Source organism: Cavia porcellus, unplaced genomic scaffold (genome assembly GCF_034190915.1).
Source record: "Cavia porcellus strain 051 isolate PalLab524CR breed Dunkin Hartley unplaced genomic scaffold, mCavPor4.1 scaffold_13, whole genome shotgun sequence".
Lineage (NCBI taxonomy): Eukaryota > Metazoa > Chordata > Mammalia > Rodentia > Caviidae > Cavia > Cavia porcellus.
In genome coordinates, this window is record NW_026947496.1 from 75,707,091 (window position 1) to 75,733,844 (window position 26,754).

Genomic DNA, 26,754 nt, shown 5'->3' on the forward strand with positions numbered 1-26,754 from the left:
CGCGGGGTGGTGCGCATTGTATGGGTGTGTGTTACATTACATTCACTAGTAGGAGTGAGAAAAACATCACGGGGTGGTGCGCATTGTATGGGTGTGTGTTACATTACATTCACTAGTAGGAGTGAGAAAAACATCACGGGGTGGTGTGCATTGTATGGGTGTGTGTTACATTACATTCACTAGTAGGAGTGAGAAAAACATCACGGGGTGGTGCGCATTGTATGGGTGTGTGTTACATTACATTCACTAGTAGGAGTGAGAAAAACGTCACGGGGTGGTGCGCATTGTATGTGTGTGTGTTACATTACATTCACCAGTAGGAGTGAGAAAAACATCACGGGGTGGTGTGAATCGGAGGGTCTGAATTAGGATAGGCAGTGAGTCGCAATGTAGGATGGAGAAAAGCACCTTGGGGTGGTCAGCATGGGGAGGTCAGGGAACATGCAGTGGCAATGTAGGATAGGTTTCTGAAAATCATCGCGGGGTGGTGCGCATTGTATGGGTGTGTGTTACATTAGATTCACTAGTAGGAGTGAGAAAAACATCACGGGGTGGTGTGCATTTTATGGGTGTGTGTTACATTACATTCACTAATAGGAGTGAGAAAAACATCACGGGGTGGTGCAAATTGTATGGGTGTGTGTTACATTACATTCACTAGTAGCAGTGAGAAAAACATCACGGGGTGGTGCGCATTGTATCGGTGTGTGTTACATTACATTCACTAGTAGGAGTGAGAAAAACATCACGGGGTGGTGTGAATCGGAGGGTCTGAATTAGGATAGGCAGTGAGTGGCAATGTAGGATGGAGAAAAGCACCGCGGGGTGGTCAGCATGGGGAGGTCAGGGAACATGCAGTGGCAATGTAGGATAGGATTCTGAAAAACATCGCTGGGTGTTGCGCATTGTATGGGTGTGTGTTACATTAGATTCACTAGTAGGAGTGAGAAAAACATCACGGGGTGGTGTGCATTTTATGGGTGTGTGTTACATTACATTCACTAATAGGAGTGAGAAAAACATCACGGGGTGGTGCGCATTTTATGGGTGTGTGTTACATTACATTCACTAGTAGGAGTGAGAAAAACATCACGGGGTGGTGCGCATTGTATGGGTGTGTGTTACATTACATTCACTAGTAGGACTGAGAAAAACATCACGGGGTGGTGCGCATTGTATGGGTGTGTGTTACATTACATTCACTAGTAGGAGTGAGAAAAACATCACGGGGTGGTGCGCATTGTATGGTTGTGTGTTACATTACATTCACTAGTAGCAGTGAGAAAAACATCACGGGGTGGTCCGCATTGTATGGGTGTGTGTTACATTACATTCACTAGTAGGAGTGAGAAAAACATCACGGGGTGGTGCGCATTGTATGGGTGTGTGTTACATTACATTCACTAGTAGGAGTGAGAAAAACATCACGGGGTGGTGCGCATTGTATGGGTGTGTGTTACATTACATTCACTTGTAGGAGTGAGAAAAACATCACGGGGTGGTGCGCATTGTATGGGTGTGTGTTACATTACGTTCACTAGTAGGAGTCAGAAAAACATCACGGGGTGGTGCGCATTGTATGTGTGTGTGTTACATTACATTCACCAGTAGGAGTGAGAAAAACATCACGGGGTTGTGTGAATCGGAGGGTCTGAATTAGGATAGGCAGTGAGTCGCAATGTAGGATGGAGAAAAGCACCTTGGGGTGGTCAGCATGGGGAGGTCAGGGAACATACAGTGGGAATGTAGGATAGGTTTCTGAAAATCATCGCGGGGTGGTGCGCATTGTATGGGTGTGTGTTACATTAGATTCACTAGTAGGAGTGAGAAAAACATCACGGGGTGGTGCGCATTGTATGGGTGTGTGTTACATTACATTCACTAGTAGGAGTGAGAAAAACATTACGGGGTGGTGCGCATTGTATGGGTGTGTGTTACATTACATTCACTTGTAGGAGTGAGAAAAACATCACGTGGTGGTGTGCATTGTATGGGTGTGTGTTACATTACATTCACTAGTAGGAGTGAGAAAAACATCACGGGGTGGTGCGCATTGTATGGGTGTGTGTTACATTACATTCACTAGTAGGAGTGAGAAAAACATCACGGGGTGGTGTGAATCGGAGGGTCTGTATTAGGATAGGCAGTGAGTCGCAATGTAGGATGGAGAAAAGCACCTTGGGGTGGTCAGCATGGGGAGGTCAGGGAACATGCAGTGGCAATGTAGGATAGGTTTCTGAAAATCATCGCGGGGTGGTGCGCATTGTATGGGTGTGTGTTACATTACATTCACTAGTAGCAGTGAGAAAAACATCACGGGGTGGTGCGCATTGTATGGGTGTGTGTTACATTACATTCACTAGTAGGAGTGAGAAAAACATCACGGGGTGGTGTGAATCGGAGGGTCTGTATTAGGATAGGCAGTGAGTCGCAATGTAGGATGGAGAAAAGCACCTTGGGGTGGTCAGCATGGGGAGGTCAGGGAACATGCAGTGGCAATGTAGGATAGGTTTCTGAAAATCATCGCGGGGTGGTGCGCATTGTATGGGTGTGTGTTACATTACATTCACTAGTAGGAGTGAGAAAAACATCACGGGGTGGTGTGCATTGTATGGGTGTGTGTTACATTACATTCACTAGTAGGAGTGAGAAAAACATCACGGGGTGGTGCGCATTGTATGGGTGTGTGTTACATTACATTCACTAGTAGGAGTGAGAAAAACGTCACGGGGTGGTGCGCATTGTATGTGTGTGTGTTACATTACATTCACCAGTAGGAGTGAGAAAAACATCACGGGGTGGTGTGAATCGGAGGGTCTGAATTAGGATAGGCAGTGAGTCGCAATGTAGGATGGAGAAAAGCACCTTGGGGTGGTCAGCATTGGGAGGTCAGGGAACATGCAGTGGCAATGTAGGATAGGTTTCTGAAAATCATCGCGGGGTGGTGCGCATTGTATGGGTGTGTGTTACATTAGATTCACTAGTAGGAGTGAGAAAAACATCACGGGGTGGTGTGCATTTTATGGGTGTGTGTTACATTACATTCACTAATAGGAGTGAGAAAAACATCACGGGGTGGTGCAAATTGTATGGGTGTGTGTTACATTACATTCACTAGTAGCAGTGAGAAAAACATCACGGGGTGGTGCGCATTGTATCGGTGTGTGTTACATTACATTCACTAGTAGGAGTGAGAAAAACATCACGGGGTGGTGTGAATCGGAGGGTCTGAATTAGGATAGGCAGTGAGTGGCAATGTAGGATGGAGAAAAGCACCGCGGGGTGGTCAGCATGGGGAGGTCAGGGAACATGCAGTGGCAATGTAGGATAGGATTCTGAAAAACATCGCGGGGTGGTGCGCATTGTATGGGTGTGTGTTACATTAGATTCACTAGTAGGAGTGAGAAAAACATCACGGGGTGGTGTGCATTTTATGGGTGTGTGTTACATTACATTCACTAATAGGAGTGAGAAAAACATCACGGGGTGGTGCGCATTTTATGGGTGTGTGTTACATTACATTCACTAGGAGGAGTGAGAAAAACATCACGGGGTGGTGCGCATTGTATGGGTGTGTGTTACATTACATTCACTAGTAGGTGTGAGAAAAACATCACGGGGTGGTGCGCATTGTATGGGAGTGTGTTACATTACATTCACTAGTAGGAGTGAGAAAAACATCACGGGGTGGTGCGCATTGTATGTGTGTGTGTTACATTACATTCACTAGTAGGAGTGAGAAAAACATCACGGGGTGGTGCGCATTGTATGTGTGTGTGTTACATTACATTCACAAGTAGGAGTGAGAAAAACTTCACGGGGTGGTGCGCATTGTATGGTTGTGTGTTACATTACATTCACTAGTAGCAGTGAGAAAAACATCACGGGGTGGTGCGCATTGTATGGGTGTGTGTTACATTACATTCACTAGTAGGAGTGAGAAAAACATCACGGGGTGGTGCGCATTGTATGGGTGTGTGTTACATTACATTCACTAGTAGGAGTGAGAAAAACATCACGGGGTGGTGCGCATTTTATGGGTGTGTGTTACATTACATTCACTTGTAGGAGTGAGAAAAACATCACGGGGTGGTGCGCATTGTATGGGAGTGTGTTACATTACATTCACTAGTAGGAGTCAGAAAAACATCACGGGGTGGTGCGCATTGTATGTGTGTGTGTTACATTACATTCACCAGTAGGAGTGAGAAAAACATCACGGGGTGGTGTGAATCGGAGGGTCTGAATTAGGATAGGCAGTGAGTCGCAATGTAGGATGGAGAAAAGCACCTTGGGGTGGTCAGCATGGGGAGGTCAGGGAAAATGCAGTTGCAATGTAGGATAGGTTTCTGAAAATCATTGCGGGGTGGTGCGCATTGTATGGGTGTGTGTTACATTACATTCACTAGTAGGAGTGAGAAAAACATCAAGGGGTGGTGCGCATTTTATGGGTGTGTGTTACATTACATTCACTAATAGGAGTGAGAAAAACATCACGGGGTGGTGCGCATTGTATGGGTGTGTGTTACATTACATTCACTAGTAGGAGTGAGAAAAACATCACGTGGTGGTGCGCATTGTATGGGTGTGTGTTACATTACATTCACTAGTAGGAGTGAGAAAAACATCCCGGGTGGTGCGCATTGTATGGGTGTGTGTTACATTACATTCACTAGTAGGAGTGAGAAAAACATCACGGGCTGGTGCGCATTGTATGTGTGTGTGTTACATTACATTCACTAGTAGCAGTGAGAAAAACATCACGGGGTGGTGCGCATTGTATGGGTGTGTGTTACATTAAATTCACTAGTAGGAGTGAGAAAAACATCACGGGGTGGTACGCATTGTATGGGTGTGTGTTACATTACATTCACAAGTAGGAGTGAGAAAAACATCACGGGGTGGTGCGCATTGTATGTGTGTGTGTTACATTACATTCACCAGTAGGAGTGAGAAAAACATCACGGGGTGGTGTGAATCGGAGGGTCTGAATTAGGATACGCAGTGAGTCGCAATGTAGGATGGAGAAAAGCACCTTGGGGTGGTCAGCATGGGGAGGTCAGGGAACATGCAGTGGCAATGTAGGATAGGTTTCTGAAAATCATCGCGGGGTGGTGCGCATTGTATGGGTGTGTGTTACATTAGATTCACTAGTAGGAGTGAGAAAAACATCAAGGGGTGGTGTGCATTTTATGGGTGTGTGTTACATTACATTCACTAATAGGAGTGAGAAAAACATCACGGGGTGGTGCGCATTGTATGGGTGTGTGTTACATTACATTCACTAGTAGCAGTGAGAAAAACATCACGGGGTGGTGCGCATTGTATGGGTGTGTGTTACATTACATTCACTAGTAGGAGTGAGAAAAACATCACGGGGTGGTGTGAATCGGAGGGTCTGAATTAGGATAGGCAGTGAGTCGCAATGTAGGATGGAGAAAAGCACCTTGGGGTGGTCAGCATGGGGAGGTCAGGGAACATGCAGTGGCAATGTAGGATAGGTTTCTGAAAATCATCGCGGGGTGGTGCGCATTGTATGGGTGTGTGTTACATTACATTCACTAGTAGGAGTGAGAAAAACATCACGGGGTGGTGCGCATTGTATGGGTGTGTGTTACATTACATTCACTAGTAGGAGTGAGAAAAACATCACGGGGTGGTGTGCATTGTATGGGTGTGTGTTACATTACATTCACTAGTAGGAGTGAGAAAAACATCACGGGGTGGTGCGCATTGTATGGGTGTGTGTTACATTACATTCACTAGTAGGAGTGAGAAAAACGTCACGGGGTGGTGCGCATTGTATGTGTGTGTGTTACATTACATTCACCAGTAGGAGTGAGAAAAACATCACGGGGTGGTGTGAATCGGAGGGTCTGAATTAGGATAGGCAGTGAGTCGCAATGTAGGATGGAGAAAAGCACCTTGGGGTGGTCAGCATGGGGAGGTCAGGGAACATGCAGTGGCAATGTAGGATAGGTTTCTGAAAATCATCGCGGGGTGGTGCGCATTGTATGGGTGTGTGTTACATTAGATTCACTAGTAGGAGTGAGAAAAACATCACGGGGTGGTGTGCATTTTATGGGTGTGTGTTACATTACATTCACTAATAGGAGTGAGAAAAACATCACGGGGTGGTGCAAATTGTATGGGTGTGTGTTACATTACATTCACTAGTAGCAGTGAGAAAAACATCACGGGGTGGTGCGCATTGTATCGGTGTGTGTTACATTACATTCACTAGTAGGAGTGAGAAAAACATCACGGGGTGGTGTGAATCGGAGGGTCTGAATTAGGATAGGCAGTGAGTGGCAATGTAGGATGGAGAAAAGCACCGCGGGGTGGTCAGCATGGGGAGGTCAGGGAACATGCAGTGGCAATGTAGGATAGGATTCTGAAAAACATCGCTGGGTGTTGCGCATTGTATGGGTGTGTGTTACATTAGATTCACTAGTAGGAGTGAGAAAAACATCACGGGGTGGTGTGCATTTTATGGGTGTGTGTTACATTACATTCACTAATAGGAGTGAGAAAAACATCACGGGGTGGTGCGCATTTTATGGGTGTGTGTTACATTACATTCACTAGTAGGAGTGAGAAAAACATCACGGGGTGGTGCGCATTGTATGGGTGTGTGTTACATTACATTCACTAGTAGGACTGAGAAAAACATCACGGGGTGGTGCGCATTGTATGGGTGTGTGTTACATTACATTCACTAGTAGGAGTGAGAAAAACATCACGGGGTGGTGCGCATTGTATGGTTGTGTGTTACATTACATTCACTAGTAGCAGTGAGAAAAACATCACGGGGTGGTCCGCATTGTATGGGTGTGTGTTACATTACATTCACTAGTAGGAGTGAGAAAAACATCACGGGGTGGTGCGCATTGTATGGGTGTGTGTTACATTACATTCACTAGTAGGAGTGAGAAAAACATCACGGGGTGGTGCGCATTGTATGGGTGTGTGTTACATTACATTCACTTGTAGGAGTGAGAAAAACATCACGGGGTGGTGCGCATTGTATGGGTGTGTGTTACATTACGTTCACTAGTAGGAGTCAGAAAAACATCACGGGGTGGTGCGCATTGTATGTGTGTGTGTTACATTACATTCACCAGTAGGAGTGAGAAAAACATCACGGGGTTGTGTGAATCGGAGGGTCTGAATTAGGATAGGCAGTGAGTCGCAATGTAGGATGGAGAAAAGCACCTTGGGGTGGTCAGCATGGGGAGGTCAGGGAACATACAGTGGGAATGTAGGATAGGTTTCTGAAAATCATCGCGGGGTGGTGCGCATTGTATGGGTGTGTGTTACATTAGATTCACTAGTAGGAGTGAGAAAAACATCACGGGGTGGTGCGCATTGTATGGGTGTGTGTTACATTACATTCACTAGTAGGAGTGAGAAAAACATTACGGGGTGGTGCGCATTGTATGGGTGTGTGTTACATTACATTCACTTGTAGGAGTGAGAAAAACATCACGTGGTGGTGCGCATTGTATGGGTGTGTGTTACATTACATTCACTAGTAGGAGTCAGAAAAACATCACGGGGTGGTGCGCATTGTATGTGTGTGTGTTACATTACATTCACCAGTAGGAGTGAGAAAAACATCACGGGGTTGTGTGAATCGGAGGGTCTGAATTAGGATAGGCAGTGAGTCGCAATGTAGGATGGAGAAAAGCACCTTGGGGTGGTCAGCATGGGGAGGTCAGGGAACATACAGTGGGAATGTAGGATAGGTTTCTGAAAATCATCGCGGGGTGGTGCGCATTGTATGGGTGTGTGTTACATTAGATTCACTAGTAGGAGTGAGAAAAACATCACGGGGTGGTGTGCATTTTATGGGTGTGTGTTACATTACATTCACTAATAGGAGTGAGAAAAACATCAGGGGGTGGTGCAAATTGTATGGGTGTGTGTTACATTACATTCACTAGTAGCAGTGAGAAAAACATCACGGGGTGGTGCGCATTGTATGGGTGTGTGTTACATTACATTCACTAGTAGGAGTGAGAAAAACATCACGGGGTGGTGTGAATCGGAGGGTCTGAATTAGGATAGGCAGTGAGTGGCAATGTAGGATGGAGAAAAGCACCGCGGGGTGGTCAGCATGGGGAGGTCAGGGAACATGCAGTGGCAATGTAGGATAGGATTCTGAAAAACATCGCGGGGTGTTGCACATTGTATGGGTGTGTGTTACATTAGATTCACTAGTAGGAGTGAGAAAAACATCACGGGGTGGTGCGCATTGTATGGGTGTGTGTTACATTACATTCACTAGTAGGAGTGAGAAAAACATCACGGGATGGTGCGCATTGTATGGGAGTGTGTTACATTACATTCACTAGTAGGAGTGAGAAAAACATCACGGGGTGGTGCGCATTGTATGAGTGTGTGTTACATTACATTCACTAGTAGGAGTGAGAAAAACATCACGGGGTGGTGCGCATTGTATGTGTGTGTGTTACATTACATTCACAAGTAGGAGTGAGAAAAACATCACGGGGTGGTGCGCATTGTATGGTTGTGTGTTACATTACATTCACTAGTAGCAGTGAGAAAAACATCACGGGGTGGTGCGCATTGTATGGGTGTGTGTTACATTACATTCACTAGTAGGAGTGAGAAAAACATCACGGGGTGGTGCGCATTGTATGGGTGTGTGTTACATTACATTCACTAGTAGGAGTGAGAAAAACATCACGGGGTGGTGCGCATTGTATGGGTGTGTGTTACATTACATTCACTTGTAGGAGTGAGAAAAACATCACGGGGTGGTGCGCATTGTATGGGTGTGTGTTACATTACATTCACTAGTAGGAGTCAGAAAAACATCACGGGGTGGTGCGCATTGTATGTGTGTGTGTTACATTACATTCACCAGTAGGAGTGAGAAAAACATCACGGGGTGGTGTGAATCGGAGGGTCTGAATTAGGATAGGCAGTGAGTCGCAATGTAGGATGGAGAAAAGCACCTTGGGGTGGTCAGCATGGGGAGGTCAGGGAAAATGCAGTTGCAATGTAGGATACGTTTCTGAAAATCATCGCGGGGTGGTGCGCATTGTATGGGTGTGTGTTACATTACATTCACTAGTAGGAGTGAGAAAAACATCAAGGGGTGGTGCGCATTTTATGGGTGTGTGTTACATTACATTCACTAATAGGAGTGAGAAAAACATCACGGGGTGGTGCGCATTGTATGGGTGTGTGTTACATTACATTCACTAGTAGGAGTGAGAAAAACATCACGGGGTGGTGCGCATTGTATGGGTGTGTGTTACATTACATTCACTAGTAGGAGTGAGAAAAACATCCCGGGTGGTGCGCATTGTATGGGTGTGTGTTACATTACATTCACTAGTAGGAGTGAGAAAAACATCACGGGCTGGTGCGCATTGTATGGGTGTGTGTTACATTACATTCACTAGTAGCAGTACGAAAAACATCACGGGGTGGTGCGCATTGTATGGGTGTGTGTTACATTACATTCACCAGTAGGAGTGAGAAAAACATCACGGGGTGGTGTGAATCGGAGGGTCTGAATTAGGATAGGCAGTGAGTCGCAATGTAGGATGGAGAAAAGCACCTTGGGGTGGTCAGCATGGGGAGGTCAGGGAACATGCAGTGGCAATGTAGGATAGGTTTCTGAAAATCATCGCGGGGTGGTGCGCATTGTATGGGTGTGTGTTACATTAGATTCACTAGTAGGAGTGAGAAAAACATCACGGGGTGGTGTGCATTTTATGGGTGTGTGTTACATTACATTCACTAATAGGAGTGAGAAAAACATCACGGGGTGGTGCGCATTGTATGGGTGTGTGTTACATTACATTCACTAGTAGCAGTGAGAAAAACATCACGGGGTGGTGCGCATTGTATGGGTGTGTGTTACATTACATTCACTAGTAGGAGTGAGAAAAACATCACGGGGTGGTGTGAATCGGAGGGTCTGAATTAGGATAGGCAGTGAGTCGCAATGTAGGATGGAGAAAAGCACCTTGGGTTGGTCAGCATGGGGAGGTCAGGGAACATGCAGTGGCAATGTAGGATAGGTTTCTGAAAATCATCGCGGGGTGGTGCGCATTGTATGGGTGTGTGTTACATTACATTCACTAGTAGGAGTGAGAAAAACATCACGGGGTGGTGCGCATTGTATGGGTGTGTGTTACATTACATTCACTAGTAGGAGTGAGAAAAACATCACGGGGTGGTGTGCATTGTATGGGTGTGTGTTACATTACATTCACTAGTAGGAGTGAGAAAAACATCACGGGGTGGTGCGCATTGTATGGGTGTGTGTTACATTACATTCACTAGTAGGAGTGAGAAAAACGTCACGGGGTGGTGCGCATTGTATGTGTGTGTGTTACATTACATTCACCAGTAGGAGTGAGAAAAACATCACGGGGTGGTGTGAATCGGAGGGTCTGAATTAGGATAGGCAGTGAGTCGCAATGTAGGATGGAGAAAAGCACCTTGGGGTGGTCAGCATTGGGAGGTCAGGGAACATTCAGTGGCAATGTAGGATAGGTTTCTGAAAATCATCGCGGGGTGGTGCGCATTGTATGGGTGTGTGTTACATTAGATTCACTAGTAGGAGTGAGAAAAACATCACGGGGTGGTGTGCATTTTATGGGTGTGTGTTACATTACATTCACTAATAGGAGTGAGAAAAACATCACGGGGTGGTGCAAATTGTATGGGTGTGTGTTACATTACATTCACTAGTAGCAGTGAGAAAAACATCACGGGGTGGTGCGCATTGTATCGGTGTGTGTTACATTACATTCACTAGTAGGAGTGAGAAAAACATCACGGGGTGGTGTGAATCGGAGGGTCTGAATTAGGATAGGCAGTGAGTGGCAATGTAGGATGGAGAAAAGCACCGCGGGTTGGTCAGCATGGGGAGGTCAGGGAACATGCAGTGGCAATGTAGGATAGGATTCTGAAAAACATCGCTGGGTGTTGCGCATTGTATGGGTGTGTGTTACATTAGATTCACTAGTAGGAGTGAGAAAAACATCACGGGGTGGTGTGCATTTTATGGGTGTGTGTTACATTACATTCACTAATAGGAGTGAGAAAAACATCACGGGGTGGTGCGCATTTTATGGGTGTGTGTTACATTACATTCACTAGTAGGAGTGAGAAAAACATCACGGGGTGGTGCGCATTGTATGGGTGTGTGTTACATTACATTCACTAGTAGGAGTGAGAAAAACATCACGGGGTGGTGCGCATTGTATGGGAGTGTGTTACATTACATTCACTAGTAGGAGTGAGAAAAACATCACGGGGTGGTGCGCATTGTATGGGTGTGTGTTACATTACATTCACTAGTAGGAGTGAGACAAACATCACGGGGTGGTGCGCATTGTATGTGTGTGTGTTACATTACATTCACAAGTAGGAGTGAGAAAAACATCACGGGGTGGTGCGCATTGTATGGTTGTGTGTTACATTACATTCACTAGTAGCAGTGAGAAAAACATCACGGGGTGGTGCGCATTGTATGGGTGTGTGTTACATTACATTCACTAGTAGGAGTGAGAAAAACATCACGGGGTGGTGCGCATTGTATGGGTGTGTGTTACATTAGATTCACTAGTAGGAGTGAGAAAAACATCACGGGGTGGTGTGCATTTTATGGGTGTGTGTTACATTACATTCACTAATAGGAGTGAGAAAAACATCACGGGGTGGTGCAAATTCTATGGGTGTGTGTTACATTACATTCAATAGTAGCAGTGAGAAAAACATCACGGGGTGGTGCGCATTGTATGGGTGTGTGTTACATTACATTCACTAGTAGGAGTGAGAAAAACATCACGGGGTGGTGTGAATCGGAGGGTCTGAATTAGGATAGGCAGTGAGTGGCAATGTAGGATGGAGAAAAGCACCGCGGGGTGGTCATCATGGGGAGGTCAGGGAACATGCAGTGGCAATGTAGGATAGGATTCTGAAAAACATCGCAGGGTGTTGCACATTGTATGGGTGTGTGTTACATTAGATTCACTAGTAGGAGTGAGAAAAACATCATGGGGTGGTGTGCATTGTATGGGTGTGTGTTACATTACATTCACTAGTAAGAGTGAGAAAAACGTCACGGGGTGGTGCGCATTGTATGGGTGTGTGTTACATTACATTCACTAGTAGGAGTGAGAAAAACATCACGGGGTGGTGTGCATTGTATGGGTGTGTGTTACATTACATTCACTAGTAAGAGTGAGAAAAACATCACGGGGTGGTGCGCATTGTATGGGTGTGTGTTACATTACATTCACTAGTAGGAGTGAGAAAAACATCACGGGGTGGTGCGCATTGTATGGGTGTGTGTTACATTACATTCACTAGTAGGAGTGAGAAAAACATCACGGGGTGGTGCGCATTGTATGGGTGTGTGTTACATTACATTCACTAGTAGGAGTGAGAAAAACATCACGGGGTGGTGTGCATTGTATGGGTGTGTGTTACATTACATTCACTAGTAAGAGTGAGAAAAACATCACGGGGTGGTGCGCATTGTATGGGTGTGTGTTACATTACATTCACTAGTAGGAGTGAGAAAAACATCACGGGGTGGTGCGCATTGTATGGGTGTGTGTTACATTACATTCACTAGTAGGAGTGAGAAAAACATCACGGGGTGGTGCGCATTGTATGGGTGTGTGTTACATTACATTCACTAGTAGGAGTGAGAAAAACATCACGGGGTGGTGCGCATTGTATGGGTGTGTGTTACATTACATTCACTAGTAGGAGTGAGAAAAACCTCACGGGGTGGTGCGCACTGTATGGGTGTGTGTTACATTACATTCACGAGTGGGAGTGAGAAAAACATCACGGGGTGGTGCGCATTGTATGGGTGTGTGTTACATTACATTCACTACTAGGAGTGAGAAAAACATCACGGGGTGGTGCGCATTGTATGGGTGTGTGTTACATTACATTCACTAGTAGGAGTGAGAAAAACATCACGGGGTGGTGCGCATTGTATGGGTGTGTGTTACATTACATTCACTAGTAGGAGTGAGAAAAACATCACGGGGTGGTGCGCATTGTATGGGTGTGTGTTACATTACATTCACTAGTAGGAGTGAGAAAAACATCACGGGGTGGTGCGCATTGTATGGGTGTGTGTTACATTACATTCACTAGTAGGAGTGAGAAAAACATCACGGGGTGGTGCGCATTGTATGTGTGTGTGTTACATTAGATTCACTAGTAGGAGTGAGAAAAACATCACGGGGTGGTGCGCATTGTATGTGTGTGTGTTACATTACATTCACCAGTAGGAGTGAGAAAAACATCACGGGGTGGTGTGAATCGGAGGGTCTGAATTAGGATAGGCAGTGAGTCGCAATGTAGGATGGAGAAAAGCACCTTGAGGTGGTCAGCATGGGGAGGTCAGGGAACATGCAGTTGCAATGTAGGATAGGTTTCTGAAAATCATCGCGGGGTGGTGCGCATTGTATGGGTGTGTGTTACATTACATTCACTAGTAGGAGTGAGAAAAACATCAAGGGGTGGTGCGCATTTTATGGGTGTGTGTTACATTACATTCACTAATAGGAGTGAGAAAAACATCACGGGGTGGTGCGCATTGTATGGGTGTGTGTTACATTACATTCACTAGTAGGAGTGAGAAAAACATCACGGGGTGGTGCGCATTGTATGGGTGTGTGTTACATTACATTCACTAGTAGGAGTGAGAAAAACATCACGGGGTGGTGCGCATTGTATGGGTGTGTGTTACATTACATTCACTAGTAGGAGTGAGAAAAACATCACGGGCTGGTGCGCATTGTATGGGTGTGTGTTACATTACATTCACTAGTAGGAGTGAGAAAAACATCACGGGGTGGTGCGCATTGTATGGGTGTGTGTTACATTACATTCACTAGTAGGAGTGAGAAAAACATCACGGGGTGGTACGCATTGTATGGGTGTGTGTTACATTACATTCACGAGTAGGAGTGAGAAAAACATCACGGGGTGGTGCGCATTGTATGGGTGTGTGTTACATTACATTCACTAGTAGGAGTGAGAAAAACATCACGGGGTGGTGCGCATTGTATGGGTGTGTGTTACATTACATTCACTAGTAGGAGTGAGAAAAACATCACGGGGTGGTGCGCATTGTATGGGTGTGTGTTACATTACATTCACAAGTAGGAGTGAGAAAAACATCACGGGGTGGTGCGCATTGTATGGGTGTGTGTTACATTACATTCACTAGTAGGAGTGAGAAAAACATCACGGGGTGGTGCGCATTGTATGGGTGTGTGTTACATTACATTCACTAGTAGGAGTGAGAAAAACATCACGGGGTGGTGCGCATTGTATGGCTGTGTGTTACATTACATTCACTAGAAGGAGTGAGAAAAACATCACGGGGTGGTGCGCATTGTATGGGTGTGTGTTACATTACATTCACTAGTAGCAGTGAGAAAAACATCACGGGGTGGTGCGCATTGTATGGGTGTGTGTTACATTACATTCACTAGTAGGAGTGAGAAAAACATCACGGGGTGGTGTGAATCGGAGGGTCTGAATTAGGATAGGAAGTGAGTGGCAATGTAGGATGGAGAAAAGCACCGCGGGGTTGTCAGCATGGGGAGGTCAGGGAACATGCAGTGGCAATGTAGGATAGGATTCTGAAAAACATCGCGGTGTGTTGCACATTGTATGGGTGTGTGTTACATTAGATTCACTAGTACGATTGAGAAAAACATCACGGGGTGGTGCGCATTGTATTGGTGCGTGTTACATTACATTCACTAATAGGAGTGAGAAAAACATCACGGGGTGGTGCGCATTGTATGGGTGTGTGTTACATTACATTCACTAGTAGGAGTGAGAAAAACATCACGGGGAGGTGCGCATTGTATGGGTGTGTGTTACATTACATTCACTAGTAAGAGTGAGAAAAACATCACGGGGTGGTGCGCATTGTATGGGTGTGTGTTACATTACATTCACTAGTAGGCGTGAGAAAAACATCACGGGCTGGTGCGCATTCTATGGGTGTGTGTTACATTACATTCATTCGTAGGAGTGAGAAAAACATCACGGGGTGGTGCGCATTGTATGGGTGTGTGTTACATTACATTCACGAGTAGGAGTGAGAAAAACATCACGGGGTGGTGCACATTGTATGGGTGTGTGTTACATTACATTCACGAGTAGGAGTGAGAAAAACATCACGGGGTGGTGCGCATTGTATGGTTGTGTGTTACATTACATTCACTAGTAGCAGTGAGAAAAACATCACGGGGTGGTGCGCATTGTATGGGTGTGTGTTACATTACATTCACTAGTAGGAGTGAGAAAAACATCACGGGGTGGTGCGCATTGTATGGGTGTGTGTTACATTACATTCAGTAGTAGGAGTGAGAAAAACATCACGGGGTGGTGCGCATTGTATGTGTGTGTGTTACATTACATTCACCAGTAGGAGTGAGAAAAACATCACGGGGTGGTGTGAATCGGAGGGTCTGAATTAGGATAGGCAGTGAGTCGCAATGTAGGATGGAGAAAAGCACCTTGGGGTGGTCAGCATGGGGAGGTCAGGGAACATGCAGTGGCAATGTAGGATAGGTTTCTGAAAACCATCGCGGGGTGGTGCGCATTGTACGGGTGTGTGTTACATTAGATTCACTAGTAGGAGTGAGAAAAACATCACGGGGTGGTGTGCATTTTATGGGTGTGTGTTACATTACATTCACTAATAGGAGTGAGAAAAACATCACGGGGTGGTGCGCATTGTATGGGTGTGTGTTACATTACATTCACTAGTAGCAGTGAGAAAAATATCACGGGGTGGTGCGCATTGTATGGGTGTGTGTTACATTACATTCACTAGTAGGAGTGAGAAAAACATCACGGGGTGGTGTGAATCGGAGGGTCTGAATTAGGAAAGGCAGTGAGTGGCAATGTAGGATGGAGAAAAGCACCGCGGGGTGGTCAGCATGGGGAGGTCAGGGAACATGCAGTGGCAATGTAGGATAGGATTCTGAAAAACATCGCGGGGTGTTGCACATTGTATGGGTGTGTGTTACATTAGATTCACTAGTAGGATTGAGAAAAACATCACGGGGTGGTGCGCATTGTATGGGTGTGTGTTACATTACATTCACTAATAGGAGTGAGAAAAACATCACGGGGTGGTGCGCATTGTATGGGTGTGTGTTACATTACATTCACTAGTAGGAGTGAGAAAAACATCACGGGGTGGTGCGCATTGTATGTCTGTGTGTTACATTACATTCACCAGTAGGAGTGAGAAAAACATCACGGGGTGGTGTGAATCGGAGGGTCTGAATTAGGATAGGCAGTGAGTCGCAATGTAGGATGGCGAAAAGCACCTTGGGGTGGTCAGCATGGGGAGGTCAGGGAACATGCAGTGGCAATGTAGGATAGGTTTCTGAAAATCATCGCGGGGTGGTGCGCATTGTATGGGTGTGTGTTACATTACATTCACTAGTAGGAGTGAGAAAAACATCACGGGGTGGTGCGCATTGTATGGTTGTGTGTTACATTACATTCACTAGTAGCAGTGAGAAAAACATCACGGGGTGGTGCGCATTGTATGGGTGTGTGTTACATTACATTCACTAGTAGGAGTGAGAAAAACATCACGGGGTGGTGCGCATTGTATGGGTGTGTGTTACATTACATTCACTAGTAGGAGTGAGAAAAACATCACGGGGTGGTGCGCATTGTATGGGTGTGTGTTACATTACATTCACTAGTAGGAGTGAGAAAAACATCACGGGGTGGTGCGCATTGTATGGGTGTGTGTTACATTACATTCAGTAGTAGGAGTGAGAAAAACATCACGGGGTGGTGCGCATTGTATGTGTGTGTGTTACATTACATTCACCAGTAGGAGTGAGAAAAACATCACGGGGTGGTGTGAATCGGAGGGTCTGAATTAGGATAGGCAGTGAGTCGCAATGTAGGATGGAGAAAAGCACCTTGGGGTGGTCAGCATGGGGAGGTCAGGGAACATGCAGTGGCAATGTAGGATAGGTTTCTGAAAATCATCGCGGGATGGTGCGCATTGTACGGGTGTGTGTTACATTAGATTCACTAGTAGGAGTGAGAAAAACATCACGGGGTGGTGTGCATTTTATGGGTGTGTGTTACATTACATTCACTAATAGGAGTGAGAAAAACATCACGGGGTGGTGCGCATTGTATGGGTGTGTGTTACATTACATTCACTAGTAGCAGTGAGAAAAATATCACGGGGTGGTGCGCATTGTATGGGTGTGTGTTACATTACATTCACTAGTAGGAGTGAGAAAAACATCACGGGGTGGTGTGAATCGGAGGGTCTGAATTAGGAAAGGCAGTGAGTGGCAATGTAGGATGGAGAAAAGCACCGCGGGGTGGTCAGCATGGGGAGGTCAGGGAACATGCAGTGGCAATGTAGGATAGGATTCTGAAAAACATCGCGGGGTGTTGCACATTGTATGGGTGTGTGTTACATTAGATTCACTAGTAGGATTGAGAAAAACATCACGGGGTGGTGCGCATTGTATGGGTGTGTGTTACATTACATTCACTAATAGGAGTGAGAAAAACATCACGGGGTGGTGCGCATTGTATGGGTGTGTGTTACATTACATTCACTAGTAGGAGTGAGAAAAACATCACGGGGTGGTGCGCATTGTATGTGTGTGTGTTACATTACATTCACCAGTAGGAGTGAGAAAAACATCACGGGGTGGTGTGAATCGGAGGGTCTGAATTAGGATAGGCAGTGAGTCGCAATGTAGGATGGCGAAAAGCACCTTGGGGTGGTCAGCATGGGGAGGTCAGGGAACATGCAGTGGCAATGTAGGATAGGTTTCTGAAAATCATCGCGGGGTGGTGCGCATTGTATGGGTGTGTGTTACATTACATTCACTAGTAGGAGTGAGAAAAACATCACGGGGTGGTGCGCATTGTATGGGTGTGTGTTACATTACATTCACTAGTAGGAGTGAGAAAAACATCACGGGGTGGTGTGCATTGTATGGGTGTGTGTTACATTACATTCACTAGTAGGAGTGAGAAAAACATCACGGGGTGGTGCGCATTGTATGGGTGTGTGTTACATTACATTCACTAGTAGGAGTGAGAAAAACATCACGGGGTGGTGCGCATTGTATGGGTGTGTGTTACATTACATTCACTAGTAGGAGTGAGAAAAACATCACGGGGTGGTGCGCATTGTATGTGTGTGTGTTACATTACATTCACTAGTAGGAGTGAGAAAAACATCACGGGGTGGTGCGCATTGTATGGTTGTGTGTTACATTACATTCACTAGTAGCAGTGAGAAAAACATCACGGGGTGGTGCGCATTGTATGGTTGTGTGTTACATTACATTCACTAGTAGGAGTGAGTAAAACATCACGGGGTGGTGCGCATTGTATGGGGGTGTGTTACATTACATTCACTAGTAGGAGTGAGAAAAACATCACGGGGTGGTGCGCATTGTATGGGTGTGTGTTACATTACATTCACTAGTAGGAGTGAGAAAAACATCACGGGGTGGTGCGCATTGTATGGGTGTGTGTTACATTACATTCACTAGTAGGAGTGAGAAAAACATCACGGGGTGTTGGGAGCCGCAGCCCCGAGCCCGGTCGCCTCACTTGGCGGACGTGAGGCCTGTAGTAAAGAGTGAGGCCTGAGGTAGATTACCCCTCCCATCGAATATGTTAGTTTCCTGCTTACCGCGTAAACAACCCGCTCAACCATATAGTCTGCCTGGCAACTGATGATGTTAGCCAATCAGCTTGCCTTGCTTACTTTAACATGATTGGACACTGAACCCGTATATATACCGGTGCCACCCCTGGGCGGAAGAAGATGCCAGGTAGAAGCCCGGAAGTAGAAGCCCAAAAGGAGCCGCGGAGAGCGGACCGGTAGAGGCTTTGGGGCAGACTGAAGCACAAAAGGAGCCGCGGGGAGCGGACCAGAGGAGGCTTCAGCTGGGAGGACCCAGGGCAGGCTGTACGGAGAAGGAAAATAAAAAGAAAAGGTTGTCCACTACCAGACTTTGTCGTGTGTCCTTCCTGCCGGCCGGGAGCGGACATCGACATTTGGAGGCCCGCCCGGGGACTGATCACCCCCGCGACGTGGAAGTGGACAACGCTCCAGTACAGAGCTGCGAGACAGGTGAGTTGGGGATAAGCCTGGGCTCTGGGTGGCGCGCACCTACAGGGCTTTTAGACTCCCCTCAGGCTCACGCGTAAGTGGCGGATTCCTTGGGCCTCACGCGGTGAGTAACATATTAAAAAATGGGAAACATGCTAGGTAGCGGCACTAAGAGCGAGGGTGGTTGTGGAGAAAGCTCTCAAGAGCTTACAAAAGTACGCAGGGTATCTGAGCAGGCCCAGTCAGGGAGCTCCCGAGAGGTGTCTGTCAAGGGGAACAAGGATGCTAAGGAGGAGGACGGGGCTCTAGCCTCGGAGTCGTCTGACTCCGAGGACGAGGGAAAGTTGAATGGCAGGGAGGCCAAAGAGACCAGCTGTCAGGAGCCTAAGTCGCTCAATAAGGAGTCGCAGGGTTCTTTTCTAGCGTCACGCCGCGAATTGCGCTCTGCTCAACCTGGTCTGCGGAGGAGTAGAGAGCTCCTGAGTGCGCCCCGGCAGGAGAGGGAGGCGGTCCCTCGCCACGAGGCGGCCGCCTGGGAGCTCCCTCCCCTTTCGCCAGAACAGGAAGTGATGCACGGGCCCCCATTTTCCGCCCAATCACGGCCGCTGTCTTATGCTCCGCCGCCGGCGGGTCGGTATTTTTACAGGCGGCTTTGGCAGGGGGGACGCTTGTCTCATGAGGTACATCCACCTGGGATAGATAGTGGCCCCTACGGGATATTTCCTGTACAAGTAGCTATGGGCCAGGGACGCAATGTATGGGAGCCTTTTGAGATAAAGCAGATTAGAGAACTTAAAAATGCAGTTACAACCTTTGGGCCGACTGCGCCTTACACCATTGCCATGCTGGAGAATCTGTCTTCTGGGCCCCTCACCCCCGCGGACTGGATTCAGCTGGCAAAGGCCTGTCTGCCCTCGGGTAGTTACCTGGATTGGCGAGCCTGGTACACAGAGTTCTCTGCCGAGCAGGCTGAGAAAAACGCCAATCGAGGAAACCGGGGGTGGAACAAGGAAATGCTTATGGGAGAAGGTCGGCACGCTGATGACCAGACCCAGTTCCCCGGCGCTGTCTATGAACAAATCAATGCCATAGGGCTCCGCGCCTGGAAACAGGTAAGTGGTGCCGGAACAGCCTCCTTGTGTCTTTCAAAAATAATTCAGGGTACCACAGAGCCATTTGTTGACTTTGTGGCCCGAATGCAAGATGCTGCCGATAAGATATTTTCTGATCCGGGAGTGGCTCAACCGCTGGTAAGACAGCTGATTTTTGAGCAATGTACAAAGGAGTGCAAGGCAGCGATAGCTCCTCATAAGAACAAGGACCTCAACGCCTGGATTAGGATATGCAGAGAGATAGGGGGGCCGCTCTCCAACTCGGGAGTGGCTGCTCTCCTGGCCGCGGCTATACAGCAGAGGGGACCTCGCGGGTTAGAAGGGGAATGTAAGGCTAAAGGGTGTTTTGCCTGCGGGGAGCCAGGACACATTAAACGTCATTGCCCAAACAATGCAGATGCTAGGCCTCGCCCTAGGAATGAAGAACCATATGTTTGTGGGCGATGCAAAAAGGGACCACACAAAGCTGAGGAGTGTAGGTCGGTCTTTGATGCTCAGGGCAACCGTATTTGTGGACAAGATGCTAGAGAGCCAAAAAACGGCCAGAGGGGGCCCCCTTCACAGCCGGGCCCCCGCCCCAGAGACAGGACAGCTCAGGGTGGCAGCCTTCAACAAGGGCCACCCCTGGGTCAGCAGGTGTGGACCTCAGTGTCGCCTCCAGACTTATACAGAAGGTCACCATTAGGACGGATGGCGTTAGGACCCTAAATGACATGCAAAAGCTATTGGGAGACATTAATTGGATTAGGCCATATTTACATATACCAAATTCAGATCTCAAACCCCTGTTCGACCTTCTAAAGGGAGACCCAGATATAGCCTCCCACAGGAGGCTCACTCCTGAGGCAAGAGCTGCCTTACAGAGAGTGGAAAAAGCCTTAGGTGGGGCTACCTTACACAGAATTGAACCAGGGCGACCCTTTGATGTCTGTTTGCTACAGACTAGTCTACAGCCCACAGCGGTGATTTGGCAGAAAGGACCACTACTGTGGATACACCCTAAGGTCTCACCTGCAAAAGTCATAGAGCATTACCCGGAGGCAGTCGCTTCATTGGCCCTTGAAGCGCATGATAGAGCTGTCCAACATTTTGGCTCAGGACCACAAGCCATCCGAGTACCCTATACCGCCAGCCAGATCAAGACCCTGGCTGCCTGCATAGATACTTGGGCCATTCTGAGATGTGTTTTCCATGGGGATATAAACAATCAATACCCTAAAGACCCTATCTTGTCATTTGTCACTCAGCACCCTATAATTTTTCCAAAGGTTACTGCCTCTGAGCCATTAGTCCCAGCAACTACAATATATACAGATGGCTCCAAGACGGGGATAGGCGCCTATGTGATCCTAGGCAAGCCCCCGGTTACCATACAATTTGAACCAGATCAGCCTCAGGTGGTGGAACTGCAGATCGTTAAAATGATTCTTGAACGGTTCTCAGAAGCCATTAATATTGTCTCCGATTCTAGGTATGTGGTCAATGCTATGCAAGTGCTTGAGACTGCCGGTTTAATTAGATCCACTTCCACAGTGGCTGGGCTGTTCCTGTCTATCCAGACATTGCTTCAGAACAGACACCATAAGGTCTTCACCACCCACATAAGAGCACATACATCCCTGCCAGGGCCCATGGCACAGGGGAATGCGGCTGCTGACACTGCCACTCGCCCGTTATGGATTTTTACCTTACTAACACCAATCGAGCGAGCCCGTGCCTTCCATGATAAGTTTCATGTCAATGCCAGGACACTAGCAAACCATTTCCATGTTTCTAGAGCAGATGCACGAGATATCGTGCGACTATGTGACTCCTGTGCCACATACAAACCTGCCATACCGATGGGAGTAAACCCTCGAGGTTTGATCCCTGGTGATGTTTGGCAGATGGACATCACACATATACAGGAGTTTGGGACTCTTAAATATGTTCATGTTTCCACAGACACCTGTTCTCACGTCATATTTGCAACAGCAGAAACAGGTGAAAAAGTGTCTAATGTGATCAATCATTGCCTGGCAGCTTGGGCCGCATGGGGCAAACCAAAAATATTAAAAACTGATAATGGACCAGCCTATATAGGCAAAGCTTTCAATGAGTTCTGCAAAATGATGGAGGTTCAATTAAAACATGGTATCCCATACAATCCCCAAGGTCAAGGAATCATTGAGAGGGCTCATAGAAGCCTCAAAGAAATTTTACAAAAACAAAAAGGGGGAGTAGGCCAAGGCCTGGCCCCAAAGGCACGATTATCCATGGCACTATTCACACACAATTTTTTAAATTTAAATAATGATAATCGCTCCCCAGCTGTGGAGCACTGCAACCCTTCCCCCAACCATAAAGGGTGGGTGAAGTGGAAAGATGTCCTGACAGGACAATGGATGGGCCCGGATCCGGTAATCAGCTGGAACCGAGGCGCGGTTTGTGTTTTCCCACAGGAATCGGGACGAGAACCACTGTGGATACCGGAGAGACTGACACGGGCAACAAAGCCCTCGACTGAAGATCAGACCTGCCCTACTGGAGATCCATCACAGACCAACCAATAAGATGAATAGAAATAGCGGTAGCCCGAAATGGACAAGAAGATCCTCAGGAATATGCATGGCTTGCACAATTGGCCCACGAACGAGTCTAGATATGGCGGGCATCCCTCATTCTCCTCCATAAGGTGACAATACACAGCAGGGTAGGTGAGTCAATGACGGGTAAGAGCGTGCCTCCCCAGCACGACTCGACCTAAGCCAGGCCCTACCCCATCCTGCACGTAAGCCGCTGGACTGTTAGATGCTGCCCAGGTCTAAATTTCTCTCCGAGGGGATTTCTTTACGGAGAGGAAATGAGTGCAAGCTTGTGTGCATCCAGGTTCCGTCCAGTTTGTGCCTGGCCCTAGAAAAAGGACGAGGGCCTCAGGGCCTTGGCAGACCATGGGACGGCCGACCAGGGTCTAAGCCAAGGACCTACGGTGGGCCTACGCATAGGGCATAAGCCTCTGCACCCAGTCCAGGAAGGGCTACGATGCGCACATTCATAAAAAATAAAAAAGGGGGAGATGTTGGGAGCCGCAGCCCCGAGCCCGGTCGCCTCACTTGGCGGACGTGAGGCCTGTAGTAAAGAGTGAGGCCTGAGGTAGATTACCCCTCCCATCGAATATGTTAGTTTCCTGCTTACCGCGTAAACAACCCGCTCAACAATATAGTCTGCCTGGCAACTGATGATGTTAGCCAATCAGCTTGCCCTGCTTACTTTAACATGATTGGACACTGTACCCGTATATATACCGGTGCCACCCCTGGGCGGAAGAAGAAGCCAGGTAGAAGCCCGGAAGTAGAAGCCCAAAAGGAGCCGTGGAGAGCGGACCGGTAGAGGCTTTGGGGCAGACTGAAGCACAAAAGGAGCCGCGGGGAGCGGACCAGAGGAGGCTTCAGCTGGGAGGACCCAGGGCAGGCTGTACGGAGAAGGAAAATAAAAAGAAAAGGTTGTCCACTACCAGACTTTGTCGTGTGTCCTTCCTGCCGGCCGGGAGCGGACATCGACAACGGGGTGGTGCGCATTGTATGTGTGTGTGTTACATTACATTCACCAGTAGGAGTGAGAAAAACATCACGGGGTGGTGTGAATCGGAGGGTCTGAATTAGGATAGGCAGTGAGTCGCAATGTAGGATGGAGAAAAGCACCTTGGGGTGGTCAGCATGGGGAGGTCAGGGAACATGCAGTGGCAATGTAGGATAGGTTTCTGAAAATCATCGCGGGGTGGTGCGCATTGTATGGGTGTGTGTTACATTACATTCACTAGTAGGAGTGAGAAAAACATCACGGGGTGGTGTGCATTTTATGGGTGTGTGTTACATTACATTCACTAATAGGAGTTAGAAAAACATCACGGGGTGGTGCAAATTGTATGGGTGTGTGTTACATTACATTCACTAGTAGCAGTGAGAAAAACATCACGGGGTGGTGCGCATTGTATGGGTGTGTGTTACATTACATTCACTAGTAGGAGTGAGAAAAACATCACGGGGTGGTGTGAATCGGAGGGTCTGAATTAGGATAGGCAGTGAGTGGCAATGTAGGATGGAGAAAAGCACCGTGGGGTGGTCAGCATGGGGAGGTCAGGGAACATGCAGTGGCAATGTAGGATAGGATTCTGAAAAACATCGCGGGGTGTTGCACATTGTATGGGTGTGTGTTACATTAGATTCACTAGTAGGATTGAGAAAAACATCACGGGGTGGTGCGCATTGTATGGGTGTGTGTTACATTACATTCACTAATAGGAGTGAGAAAAACATCACGGGGTGGTGAGCATTGTATGGGTGTGTGTTACATTACATTCACTAGTAGGAGTGAGAAAAACATCACGGGGTGGTGCGCATTGTATGGGTGTGTGTTACATTACATTCACTAGTAAGAGTGAGAAAAACATCACGGGGTGGTGCGCATTGTATGGGTGTGTGTTACATTACATTCACTAGTAGGCGTGAGAAAAACATCACGGGGTGGTGCGCATTGTATGGGTGTGTGTTACATTACATTCACTAGTAGGAGTGAGAAAAACATCACGGGGTGGTGCGCATTGTATGGGTGTGTGTTACATTACATTCACTAGTAGGAGTGAGAAAAACATCACGGGGTGGTGTGCATTGTATGGGTGTGTGTTACATTACATTCACTAGTAGGAGTGAGAAAAACATCACGGGGTGGTGCGCATTGTATGGGTGTGTGTTACATTACATTCACGAGTAGGAGTGAGAAAAACATCACGGGGTGGTGCGCATTGTATGGGTGTGTGTTACATTACATTCACTAGTAGGAGTGAGAAAAACATCACGGGGTGGTGCGCATTGTATGGGTGTGTGTTACATTACATTCACTAGTAGGAGTGAGAAAAACATCACGGGGTGGTGCGCATTGTATGGGTGTGTGTTACATTACATTCACTAGTAGGAGTGAGAAAAACATCACGGGGTGGTGCGCATTGTATGGGTGTGTGTTACATTACATTCACTAGTAGGAGTGAGACAAACATCACGGGGTGGTGCGCATTGTATGGGTGTGTGTTACATTACATTCACTAGTAGGAGTGAGACAAACATCACGGGGTGGTGCGCATTGTATGGGTGTGTGTTACATTACATTCACGAGTAGGAGTGAGAAAAACATCACGGGGTGGTGCGCATTGTATGGGGGTGTGTTACATTACATTCACTAGTAGGAGTGAGAAAAACATCACGGGGTGGTGCGCATTGTATGGGTGTGTGTTACATTACATTCACTAGTAGGAGTGATAAAAACATCACGGGGTGGTGCGCATTGTATGGTTGTGTGTTACATTACATTCACTAGTAGCAGTGAGAAAAACATCACGGGGTGGTGCGCATTGTATGGGTGTGTGTTACATTACATTCACTAGTAGGAGTGAGAAAAACATCACGGGGTGGTGCGCTTTGTATGGGTGTGTGTTACATTACATTCACTAGTAGGAGTGAGAAAAACATCACGGGGTGGTGCGCATTGTATGGGTGTGTGTTACATTACATTCACTAGTAGGAGTGAGAAAAACATCACGGGGTGGTGCGCATTGTATGGGTGTGTGTTACATTACATTCACTAGTAGGAGTGAGAAAAACATCACGGGGTGGTGCGCATTGTATGGGTGTTTGTTACATTACATTCACTAGTAGGAGTGAGAAAAACATCACGGGGTGGTGCGCATTGTATGGGTGTGTGTTACATTACATTCACTAGTAGGAGTGAGAAAAACGTCACGGGGTGGTGCGCATTGTATGGGTGTGTGTTACATTACATTCACTAGTAGGAGTGAGAAAAACATCACGGGGTGGTGTGAATCGGAGGGTCTGAATTAGGAAAGGCAGTGAGTGGCAATGTAGGATGGAGAAAAGCACCGCGGGGTGGTCAGCATGGGGAGGTCAGGGAACATGCAGTGGCAATGTAGGATAGGTTTCTGAAAATCATCGCGGGGTGGTGCGCATTGTATGGGTGTGTGTTACATTACATTCACTAGTAGGAGTAAGAAAAACATCACGGGGTGGTGCGCATTGTATGGGTGTGTGTTACATTACATTCACTAGTAGGAGTGAGAAAAACATCACGGGGTGGTGTGCATTGTATGGGTGTGTGTTACATTACATTCACTAGTAGGAGTGAGAAAAACATCACGGGGTGGTGCGCATTGTATGGGTGTGTGTTACATTACATTCACTAGTAGGAGTGAGACAAACATCACGGGGTGGTGCGCATTGTATGGGTGTGGGTTACATTACATTCACGAGTAGGAGTGAGAAAAACATCACGGGGTGGTGCGCATTGTATGGGTGTGTGTTACATTACATTCACTAATAGGAGTGAGAAAAACATCACGGGGTGGTGTGCATTGTATGGGTGTGTGTTACATTACATTCACTAGTAGGAGTGAGAAAAACATCACGGGGTGGTGCGCATTGTATGGGTGTG